This window comes from Gossypium raimondii, chromosome 7 (assembly GCF_025698545.1).
Source record: "Gossypium raimondii isolate GPD5lz chromosome 7, ASM2569854v1, whole genome shotgun sequence".
In the NCBI taxonomy this organism is placed as follows: Eukaryota; Viridiplantae; Streptophyta; class Magnoliopsida; order Malvales; family Malvaceae; genus Gossypium; species Gossypium raimondii.
Window position 1 is genome coordinate 6,054,958 of NC_068571.1, and position 12,793 is coordinate 6,067,750.

A 12,793-nucleotide genomic window follows, 5' to 3' on the forward strand; every position below is an offset into this window, starting at 1 on the left:
GAGATGTTAGGTAAATTTATTTTGGTGTCTGAAATTAGATTTCAGAACACTAAGAAAATTTTGAAAAATTAGCAAGCATCGATTCAAGGGCTTGAAAATCAGATTGGATAGCTTGCTAAACTGTTTCGAAAAGACAGCAAGGTAGCTTACTTGGTAACACTGAAACTAACCCAAATGAGCAAGTCTACACAATCACTATTCGAAGTATGGGACGATTAGTCGAGCCTGAAAAGAAGTTGAATCTAAAAGTTGTTGAGAAAAATGATAAGGTTGAGGAAAACAAGAAAGAGCATAAGCTGGTGGTCAGAGAATAAAAACCACAAATTCCATATCCGACAATAATGAAGAAAGACTGCATGAACGAACAATATAATAAATTTTTAAATTTTTGAAAAAATTGTATATTAACTTACCTTTTGTTGAAGCCCTTTCGCAGATACCAATGTATACAAAATTTTTAAAGAAGTTATTAACAAATAAAAGAAAGTTAGATGACTTATCAACTATGGAGCTCAATGAGGATTCCTCGACCATTCTCCAAAACAAACTACCCACCAAGATTTCTTGGTCATTCTCTAAAACAAACTACCCACCAAACTTAAATATTTAGGGAGTTTTACTATTCTTTGTTTGATTGGTAGCTTGAATGTAGAAAAACTTTTGGCTGATTTGGGTGCTAGTATAAATCTAATGCCTTATAAATTGTTCAAACAATTTGGTCTCGAGGAATCAAAACCCACTAGGATGAGTATTCAATTAGCTGATAGATCAATTAAGTATCCTAGGGGTATCATTGAGGATGTACTTGTTAAAGTTGATAAATTTATATTCCCTATTGATTTTGTTATATTGGACATGGATGAGGATATTGAGGTACCCATGATATTAGGTCGACCCTTTTTAGCCACTGTTAGAACTGTTATTAATGTGGATAATGGTGAAGTATTGAGGGTAGGTGATAAAGAGGTTACTCTTCAAGCATGCAAATATGTGAGAGTTTCTAACGAACAAGGTAGTACTCATTATTCTGATAATGTTAGTAATTGTGTGATTCAACATTCTTTGTAGGAAATCAATCACGAATACGTGTTAGAACCATATCCTACTCAAGGTGATAAAAATCAAGGGACGAGTGGAGAACGAATGGTGCAACTTGATGAATTAGATGAATGCCAATGAAAGGCTTATGAGAAATTGAGAATGTTCAAAGAAGTAACAAAACAACGCCATGGTGCGCATGTAAAAAGGACAAATCAATTCAAAGTTGGAGACAAAGTGTTGCTAGACGAGCCAGATCTATAAATGGTCCCTGCAGAGCTTAAGTCAAGAAGGTTGAACCCATTTGTGGTACAAAACGTATTCCCATACGAAACCATTAAGGTAACACATCCTGAATACGACACATTTAAGGTAAATGGTCATCGACTCAAACTTTATTTTGGTGGTGATATTGATAACGAGAGAAAGTAGCTCCAGCTCTAAGATCTGCCTTAACCATTAGCTTGAAAAGAGAAGTCGAGCTTAGACTTTAAATAAGCACTCTTTGGGAGGCAACCTGAGTTTGTTTTTTTATTATTTTATTTAATTATGTTGCGTGTTTAGTACACTTTTTTTATTATTACTTAAAAAAATTCAAAAAAATTCAATTTTTTTAGATTTGAAAAAGAATTCGAAAAAAAGGAAAAAAATTAAAAAAAGGTGGTCCACATGGTCTGGGGTAGACCACACGACCTGGACACATGGGCGTGTCACAGGCTGTGTGAACACTGGAGCTAATTTTTCAAAATTATTTTTTTGACCTACACGGTTTGAGTGGAGGCACACGGCTGTGGGAGAAGCGAACGACAATTGACACAGTTTGAGTGATGACACACAACTATATGTGACACACGGCCTGGACACATGGGCGTGTGAATACTAAAACAAATTTTTAAAATTGTCTAACATGCCACATGACCTCACAGAAATATACGGCCTGGCCATACGACCGTATGGCTCGCATGGCCAGACACATGGCCATGTACCTTTTTTTTTAATGCTAGGGGGTTTCATTTTCTTTTCCTTCCACCCAACACCATCGTGGGTACCCACCAAACCAACCATCCTTTTTATTTATTTATTATTTGTAGTATTATTGTTTCCATTTTTATTTTGCTAAGTTAGTTATTAAATTAGTATTATATTTTTTTGTTATTTTCTTTTGAATTATTTAGATTTTATTTATTTATTTTCTTGTTATTCGTGTTTTTATTTTTTAGACTTATGTGTTTAATTTTAATTTTATTTTGAACTTTACTGTTATTGTTTTATCAGTTTTTTTCTATTTTGTATTTCTTTATCTTATTTTTTTTATTTTCTTATTGGTTTGCTCGGAAACATGTACTTCTTGCCTACGATTTCGGTTTTTACTATTCTGGCAAATTCATCCAAATTTAGGGCAGTTTCAGTTCTCTCCCTCCCTTATGATATTTTGCTTATTCTGTTTATATCTATTTGTACATTGAGGACAATGTACATATTAAGTGTGGGGAGGATGTTTATATGCTTATGCGATGAAATCTCTGAATTATTGTTTGTGTTTAAGTAATTTTCTCACACCTATCATTGAAGTTATTTTTTTTTAATTTAGAGTTTTTTGTAATTTTGTTTTGGGAATAATTTGTGGATATTTGTGCACTGTTTGATTTATATTGTAAGACACGAAAGAGCCAAGCATGATAAGTTTTTTTTCAGAAATTATTATTTTAGGTTGTCTCCCTGAACTGAATAATTATTTTGAAATTTTAAATTTTCAAGTTTTACATCAAAACTATAATTTTTTGTAAGCTTTTGAGCTTATAGAGCATATATTTATTCGTGCTTATTTTATTTTTGGTTGTGAGTATGTTAACTTGATTTGTTATTTTAAAACTTGCTTCAGTTATGCATGTCGAGACTACATTATTGATTTGATATACTAAGATGATAGATGCACTTAGGATTTCCCCCCACCTAACCTTTAAACAACTTACTTGTTGTATTATCCTTTAGTAAACCTCGTTGATCTTAACACATTTTTTTCTAACCCATTTATGTTAACCCCGTAGCCCATATCTCTGTTGTAAAATTATCCTTTTTATTGACTCCCCCTTTTTTTTGAGATTTGATTTGGTTAGTTGCCTAACTATGTTTCATCATTTGTATTGTTGAGTTCTTGTTCTAAAAAATATGAAATGTAATGAAAAAAAAAAATTTGAATTGAGCTTGAATAATTAGTTTCATATTCTATTGAAAAGCTTGTTTTCATTCTTTATTTCTAGTTGATGCAAATTCTTTTACTTCAACATTTGATTTTTTCTAGTTTGGTAACTTATCAAATCGACTCTTGATTATAACCAACTCTTCTGACCTGTTCCATACCCTTAACCTAAACCTCATTACAACCTTGTTAAGGCTTCTTGATTGGTGTGCCATCTCATTTATATAATGGTGTAGATTTGATTTTCAAACAAGCTAATAAATTATAAAACTAACATATTTTAATCCCATTCTCAATGCGTTTTTGGATGATTATTTATGCAAATTGGTGAATTTTATGCTCCTAATATTTTTAATTCATGTTCTTATACTTAGGTGAGCATTTGGGAGCAGAAGGAGTGAAAAAGGAGAAAAAAATCAAAGAAAAATAGCATATTTTAGGAGCCATACGGGCCGGGCACACGCCCATGTGTGCTACACGGGCTGGACACATGCCCATGTGCCAATCTATGTCGATTTTACCCCTTGCTTCCCAAACACGTGGGAAAACACAATTTTTAGGCTTTCTAAGCATTCTAAAGTCTAAAAATACCAATTAGAAGAAGATATATGAGAGCCATCAAAGAAGATCGAAGAAACCACTTAAGGAACACCATTGGAGCCATTTCCGAAGTAGATTTCCATCAAGATCGAAGACCTCTTTTTAATTTCTTCTGAAGTTTTATGAGTTTCTTTGTTTTTTTTTTTGGTTTTTTTGACTTTGAGATGTTTTTATTCAGAATTATGAACTAATTTCCTGGATACCTAGGGTGGATGAAACCTATGACGAATTCTATTATTTAATTTTTGTTTTACATGATCAATACTTGATTCATGTTCTCAATTATGTGTGCTTATTTCTTGTTTTAATATTTCCAGGATATTAATTCATGTTTAATGTGCTTAATTCAGTGGAGCAAAAATCCCTGTATAAGACTAGATCTAGCGTAATTGAGTGAAGTTGCATGCAATCCTAGAAATAGAACGACATAAATCTACTGGATTAGAGTAAAATCTAATAGGAAAATCCGTAAATCGAGTTAATGTGACAATCAGTGTTTTAATTAGAAAGATATTTCAATTAATCAACCTAGAGTTAGTTGCTTCTACTCTCGAAAGAGATATTAGCATAATTTAGGGATTTCTACGGATCAAGACACCAAGTGAATAGATTGTTTAAATCAGATTAATAATAATAGAAGGAGTCTAGGTGGATTCTTTCCTGGGTATTGTCCCTCTCATTGGTTATATTTCGATTATTTTCTTGATTCGTTCTCTGTTGCGTTCTTAGTTAAATTAGTTTAGTAATTTTCGATTAAAACTCATCACTCCAAATTGTCGGCTAAATAATAAGAAAACTGTAATTACTAATAATTTTAGTCCTCGTGAATAAAATATCTCTATTCACTGTAGCTATACTATTGTTTGATAGGTGCGCTTGCCTTTATCGTAAATTTTAGTTAGTACGGAAAACACACATCACAAGCCTATGGTAATGACATTTCTTATTCGACTATTGAGTGCATATTGCTTGAACCTTAAACACTTTGAGTCCTTTGAGTGAATCTTTAGTGAGGGTTTTAATTCTTGTTGAGTTTGAATTTCAGGTAATTACTGTGAATTTCCAATGCATGATTATCTGTAAATTATTCTAAGGCATTATCGGTGAGAACAATAAATTGAGAGAAGTTAACTTGAATGTGGGTTGAGAATTTTGCTTGAGGACAAACAAACACTTAAGTGTAGGGATATTTGATAAGTGCTAAAAGTAACATGTTTTAATCCCATTATTAATGCAGTTTTGGGCAATTATTTGATGTTAATGGGGAATTTTATGCTCCTAATCCTTTAAATTCATGTTTTTATCCTTAAGAGAGCATTTGAGAGCAACAAGAGCGAAAATGAAAAAATCGGAGCAAGTTACAGGAGCCGTCATAGAATACTCAAGAAAACAAGTCGAAAAACACCATTGAAGCCGATTCTAAAGTAGATTTTCATCAAGATTGAAGACTCCCAGTTGATTTATGAAGAGATTATAATGAGTCTTTTTATTTATTTTGGATATACTATCTCTTGGATGTTTTTATTTTCAAGCATGAAATAATTTTCTAAATACCTAAGGGAAATGAATTCTATGATGAATTCTATCTTTTGATTTTCATTTTATGCAATTAATACTTAGATCTTGTTCTTAATTATGTGTGTTTAATTCTTGATTTAAGATTTCTATACTATTGATCCATGTTTGATGTGTTTAAATCAGATGAGGAATATACCCTGTTTAAAAATAGATATTGCATAATTGAGTGGAGTTGCATGCATTCCTAGAAATAGGATGACATAAATCTACAAGATTAGAGTCAAATCTAATAGGGGAATCCATAGATCGAGTGAATGTGATAATAGGAGTTTTAATTAGAAAGAAATTTCAATTAATCAACCTAAAGTCAGTTGCTTTTACTCTCGAAAGAGATATTAGCATAATTTAAAGATTTCTACGGATCAAGATATTAAGTAAAGAAATTGCATAATTTAGATTGATAGTAACAAATGAAATATAGGTGAATGGTTTGCTTATTGGTTGTTAATTTGTTAGTTTCTTGTTTTGTTCTTTTTAGTTTTTGTTGGTTAATTAATTTAGTTAATTTTAGTTTTTAATCAATCACTCGAATTCATCGGTTAAATAATAGAAAGTTGTTAACTACTAGTAGTTTTAGTCTTCATGAGAATGATATCTTTGCTCACGTAGCTATATTATTAATTGATAGGTTCACTGCCTTAGTCAAATTTTTAGTTGGTTTCGTGGACGCATCGGAAGGTCTTCACACAAGAGTGAGGCTAGGTGGTTAACTTATATTAGAAGAGACTTTTTAAACATATTTCAAAGTGCTGCTCATATTTGGACTAGAAAAAGTGATGAAAGGAGGTGCAAAAGCATCTACACGGAATATCCGAGTAAGTGTTTGTTCATTATGGATTTTGATGGTCGGGTAAAAATTTTGCCCAATTTAGATACACCGAATAGAAAAATGAAAGATGATATTGACGAGCTAAAATCTGTGATGGGCTTCATCAACAACTATCCTTTCGGATCTGCCATCCAAGGTTATAATCATTTCAAATTGCTTGCTAAACTGATAACTTTTCTTGGCTATCTCAATTCTAAATTTTTGTAAGTTGATATCATCTCGTATCTTTATTTTAATTTCCACATTGATAGGAACAACGTGAATACCAAGTTTTTACTTGATGCTCCTTCTGTTTAGGGAGACTTCAATAAGTGTTGCTTCCTTATAGATTTCAATTATCTCATAAAAAGATATGTGCTTGATGTGAAAACATATTTTAAAATTTAGCATATGTGCAAAACTTGTGCAACATACATGCAATTATCAATTATCATGTTTTAATTCATATTTTAAAAATATAATAATTGAAGGTCAAAACTTGTGCAACATTTGTGCAATTATATTGGTATATATATGGGAAAACAAATATAAATTTATAAACGGAAAACCAACACCATCTATTTGCATTTTTGTACTGTAAAAGTAAAAGTCTATAAGTATATTGCATTTTGCTATTCGGCGTATCTAAATTGGGTAAAATTTATACCCGACCATCGAAATCCGTAATGAAAAAACACTTACTCGAGTATTTCATGTAGATGCTTTTACATTACCTTTCATCATTTTTTTTAGCCCAAATACGAGCAATATTTTGAAATATCTTTAAAAAATCTCTTTTAATATTAGTAAACCACCTAGCCTCACTCCTATGTGAGGACCTATGTTTCCACTCCCTCTAGTTGTTGTTAAAATATGTTACTACTTTTTCAAAATATTCTAATGCGAGTAACTATTCGTTTTCATAGTATATAAGTCGATGACACCTTAGTTTTTCGTCGTCATTGTGATGCTCAACCGGAAATTTGTACATTAACAAAGCTGCCCTTTTGTTTGTATCAGAGGGTGTTAAAGTTTTGACGTGAAGAAATTCGCTCGAATTTTCTTCCTTATACAGGAAAAATGTAGCTTTGCAGATATACAAATTTCTAGTTGAGCATGATAATGACGATGGCATATTAAGGTCTCATCAACTTGTATACTATGAAAACGAATGGTTGCTCATGTTAGAACATTCTGAAAACATGGTAACACATTTTAACAAAAATGAGAGGGAATGGAAACATAGGTTTTCACACAGGAGTGAGGCTAGGTGGTTTACTTGTATTAGAAGAGATTTTTTAAAGATATTTCAAAAATGCTGCTTGTATTTAGGCTAGAAAAAGTGATGAAAAAAGGTGCAAAGGCATCTACACGGATTAACCGAGTAAGTGTTTGTTCATTATGGATTCTGATGGTCGAGTAAAAAATTTACCCAATTTAGATACACCGAATAGAAAAATGAAAGATGATATTAATGGGCTAAAAGTTTTGATGGACTTTATCGTCAACTATCCGTTCAAATCTTCTATCTAAGATTTAACACATTTCAGATATCTTGCTAAACTAATGACTTTTCTTCGCTATGTTGATTCTAAATTTTTAGAAGTTGATTGCATCTTTCGTATCTTTATTTTAATTTCCACATTGATAGTAACAACGTGAATCCCAAGTTTTTACTTGATGCTCCTTTTGTTTGGGGAGACATTGATAAGTGTTGCTTCCTTATAAATTTGGATTATCTTATAAAAAGAAACGTGTTTAATGTGAAAAACTATTATTATAAAATTCAACATATTTGCAAAACTTGTGTAGCATATGTGCAATTATCAATTACCATATTTTAATTCATATTTTAAAAATATGATAACTTAAGTTCAAACTTGTGCAACATATGTGCAATTATATATATGGGAAAACTAATATAATTTATAAACAGAAAACCAACGCCATCTTTTTGCACTTTTGAACGGTAAAAGTAACAATTTATAAGCATATTGCATTTTACTATTCAGTGTATCTAGATTGGGTGAAATTTTTACCCAACCATCGACATTTGTAATGAACAAACACTTACTTGGGTATTCCGTGTGGATGCATTTGCACCTCATTTCATCACTTGTTCTAGCACAAATACGAGCAACATTTTGAAATATCTTTAAAAAATCACTTCTAATATAAGTAAACCACCTAGCCTCACTCCTGTGTGAAGATTTACATTTCCAGTCCCTCACCTTTTTGTTAAAATACATTACTATGTTTCCAGAATGTTCAAACGTGAGCAACCATTCATTTTCATGGTATACAAATCGATGACACCTTAGTATGTTGTCATCATTGTGATGTTCAGGCAGAAATTTGAACATTTGCAAAACTGTCCTTTTGTCAGTATTAGGGGTTTTAAGGTTTTCAAGCAAAAAAAATTGGCTCGACTTTTCTTCCTTATATAAGAAAAAAAGGTATCTTTGCAGATATATAAATTTCTAGCTGAGCATCATAATGACGATGACATATTGAGGTGTCATCAACTTGTATACTATGAAAACCAATGTTTGCTTGTGTTAGAACATTCTGAAAATGTGGTAACGTATTTTAATAAAAAGAAGAAGGAGTGGAAACGTAGGTCTTCACACAGGAGTGAGGCTACATAGGAGTGAGGCTAAGTGGTTTACTTATATTAAAAGAGATTTTTTAAAGATATTTCAAAATAATGCTCGTATTTGGGATAGAAAAAGTGATGAAATGAGGTGCAAAAGCATTTACATGGACTACTTGAGTAAGTGTATGTTCATTACAGATTCTAATGGTCGGGTAAAAGTTTTACCCAATTTAGATACAACGAATAGAAAAATGAAAGATGATATGATACGAGTCACAAAGGCCCAACTCAAGCTCAAGAACGTGATTGGCTCAAATTACCACAAGGCCCAATAACGAGGTCAAAGGCCCGACAAATGCGTATGAAACTAAATGGAACCATTCAAGACTTCATTAGCAAGGCCTTAGATGCATATACAAAGGAAAAAAAATCAAGATTCACTTTCTTGTTTTCAAGAAAATCAAGAAACTGAATCTTGGTCCAATTCAAGAATCAAGAAAATCAAGATTTCAAATCTTGGAAATCTTGGTCCAAGAAACTGAATCTTGCAGCTAAGGTGCATTGGATCTCAGTTACGAGCATCAACGAACCAATTTCGGGAGAAAATAGATTTCAAGCCCAAGTTCTTGAAGACACGACCCAATAAGATGTTCCAAGCCCAACCAAGAAGTTTAAATTAGACTTAGTTGAAAATCAGGCCAAATTTTCAAAGTGGCCAAATTTGTAAAATTTTAATTATTTAAATACTTAGTTTTAATTTTTAGACTTTATAATAAATTTCTATGTAAGAATTCAGTCCAAGAGGCCCATTTAAAGGCCTTGGACGAAATTCCCTTGAAAGGCAACAATTAGGGTTTTTTTTAGTTTTCCTAGTAGGGCTAGGAAAGTAGTTATGAGGCCTATATATATGGCTTGGCCGGCCACCCTTATGGAAGAGACATTGAATTCAGATTTTTTGTGGAGTGAAAACTCCCTTTGAGTTTCTCCAAGAATTCTCTCTTGAGTTTTCTTTAGAAGTAGTTTTAACAATCTTTTTAGATTGTGGGAGCCATCTTCAACCTTCTTCTTACCGTGTTTTTACATTGGAGGGAAGATTAGAGCCGTTTGAAGGGAGTTGTGAAATCTTTCTTGATTTCAAGGCTTCTTAGGACTTTATCCATCTTTCTTGCTGTTTGTTCTTCTTTAATTATTTTTGTTTGTGTCGAATTGTTGATTAACTTGGTTTAATTGTTCTTGTTGCATTTTCAGCTATTCCAAGCCTCAAGAATCAGTTTTGCAACATTCTTTGGCAGCAAGAAACGTTCTTATTCAGAATTTTCAGTCTTTCTTGCCGCCCAATTATCTTAATTCTACTTCAATTTGGATTTCTTGATCTGTTAAGTTTAACTTTCTGTTTCGGTGTTTTCTTTGTCAAATTCAGCGTGGGAGTCTTCTTTGAAGTTAGATCTCATTTTCTTTGCTTCCATTCAACGCTATTACTAAGTGTTTTGATTCTTGGCTGATTCTTCCTTGTTATGGGTGTTTCGTTTCAGATCTGTGGATTCTAAGGTTAATCTTCTATTTTTGTTTCAGATCCAAGTGTCTATCGTTTTCGTAGGATTTTTCCCGTGACTTGACAACTCGATCTTGGTCTGCGCGCAACCCTCTATCATGATATTGACAAGCTAAGAGTTTTGATAGACTTCATCATCAACTATCCCTTCGGAGCTACTATCCAATATTATAATCATTTTAGATTGCCTAGTAAACTAATAGCTTTTCTTGGCTATCTTGATTCTAATGTTTTGTAAGTTGATTGCATCTTTCCTATACTTATTTTAATTTCCACATTCATAGGAAGAACGTGAATCAAAAGTTTTTACTTGATGACCCTTTTGTTTAGGGAGACACCGATAAGTGCCATTTCCTTATAATTTTGGATTATCTCATAAAGAGATATGTGCTTGATGTGAATACATATTATAAAATTCTACATATGTGCAAAACTTGCGCAATATATGTTCAATTATCAATTGTTATATTTTAGTTCATATTTTAAAAATATGATATTTGAAGTTCAAAACTTGTGCAGCATATGTGAAATTATATTATTATATATATAGGAAAACCAATATGAATTTATAAAAGGAAAACCAACACCATATATTTGCACTTTTGAATGGTAAAAGTAATAATTTATAAGCATATTGCATTTTTCTATTCAGTATATCTAAATTGGGAAAAAGTTTTCTCGACCATCGGAATTCGTAAGGAACAAACACTTCCTCAAGTATTCTGTGTAAATGCTTTTGGACCTCCTTTCATCACTCTTTCTAGCCCAAAGACGAGCAACATTTTGAAATATGTTAAAAAAATATCTTCTAATATAAGTAAACCACCTAGCCTTACTTCTGTGTGAAGACCTATGTTTCCACTCCCTTTCTTTTTTCGTTAAAATATGTTACTACGTTTTCAGAATGTTCTAAAGCGAGGAACCATTTTTTTTCAAAGTATACAAGTCGGTGATACCTCAGTATGTCATCGTTATTATGATGCTCAGCCAGGATTTGTACATCTGCAAAGCTACCCTTCTGCCTGTATCAGGGGGTTTTAAAGTTTTCAAGCGAAGAAATTTGCTCAAATTTTCTTCCGTATATAGACAAAAAGGTAGCTTTGCACATACAATACTAATCAGATATCGAATGTGTGTATTATATACATGCTATACACATCAGATTTTAGATCACATTGGCAGAAACCACATCATGCTATACACATTACCCATATATAAATATCATTTAACAGAAATAGATCATCAAATATCATGTTTTAGAGTCTTATTTATTCTATACGGACCTACAGAAGGGCAAAATTCAATTCACACATGAAATATGAACCTATGGTAAAATTTTAAAAACTTGGCCTACATGCCCGTGTGGCTCACATGCCCAATTGGCCAACCTGTGTGGCCCAAATGACCTCACACACGCCCGTGTGGCCCACACGACCCAATTAACCTATATTGCCACACAGGCTGTCACATGGTCGTGTGAGCCACACAGTTCACTTTTTGACTTAGTTCCGTTCACTGTTTTTTGGATTTTTTGTTACAAACCTAGGTATTTTCTGATGTGAAAGCAACAACACAAATTTTGATACCTAAAAACATCATTCACATAATGAATTAGCCAACGAAAAAGAATCAATTAAGAGGACATGGTACTCGATTTTCCTAAAATATCAATCAAAACTAATACGATCAATCTAAACAGCCACAACAACCCCAAATTAACATTAAAACACTTACCCTTGAACTAAAACAGTACCCTCACAAGCCTTAATTTATTCGAGGATTAATTGACTAGCGATCTCCACTTAGAAAACCCACACAATTATACTTACAGAAGACAATTCCACAAAAATACCCAAGTATCAAAAGAGAATAGAAATCCCTAAAAGCGTACAAGATTGTTCAGTGTATTCGTAAGAATCGAGATGTAAACAGCACAATCATAACACCCATCACCGAATTTTGAATGTCACAATTAAAAGCGATCAAGAACGAAAAAGAGATTGAGCAAAGGAAAAAGAAGAAAAAGTTTGAGAACTTTTACTGGAACTAACATGAAACAATAAGAAAAAGAGAGAATGTGTGGAGAAGTGGGGGAAACGTGAAACAAGTGGGAGAAAATTTAGGGAAGTCTTTTAACTTTTAATTAATTTGTTAAAAAATAATGATAACGACTAATCAGATTTCTGATAACAATCAAATTTTCGAGAGTTTGAATTTAACTTAAACTTATCCACATGGGCGGCATAAAGCATGAGAATAAAAAAATTTCCACTTACTCACGTGAGGATTCGAACGCAAGACCAAAGGGTAAGCTGAAACCTTACTACTAAATCAACAGGTATCTTCTTAACATAAGTGGAGCAAAAATTAAATTTAAGTTAAATGTTCTGAGATAAAGATCGGGATAAAAATCGAAAAAAT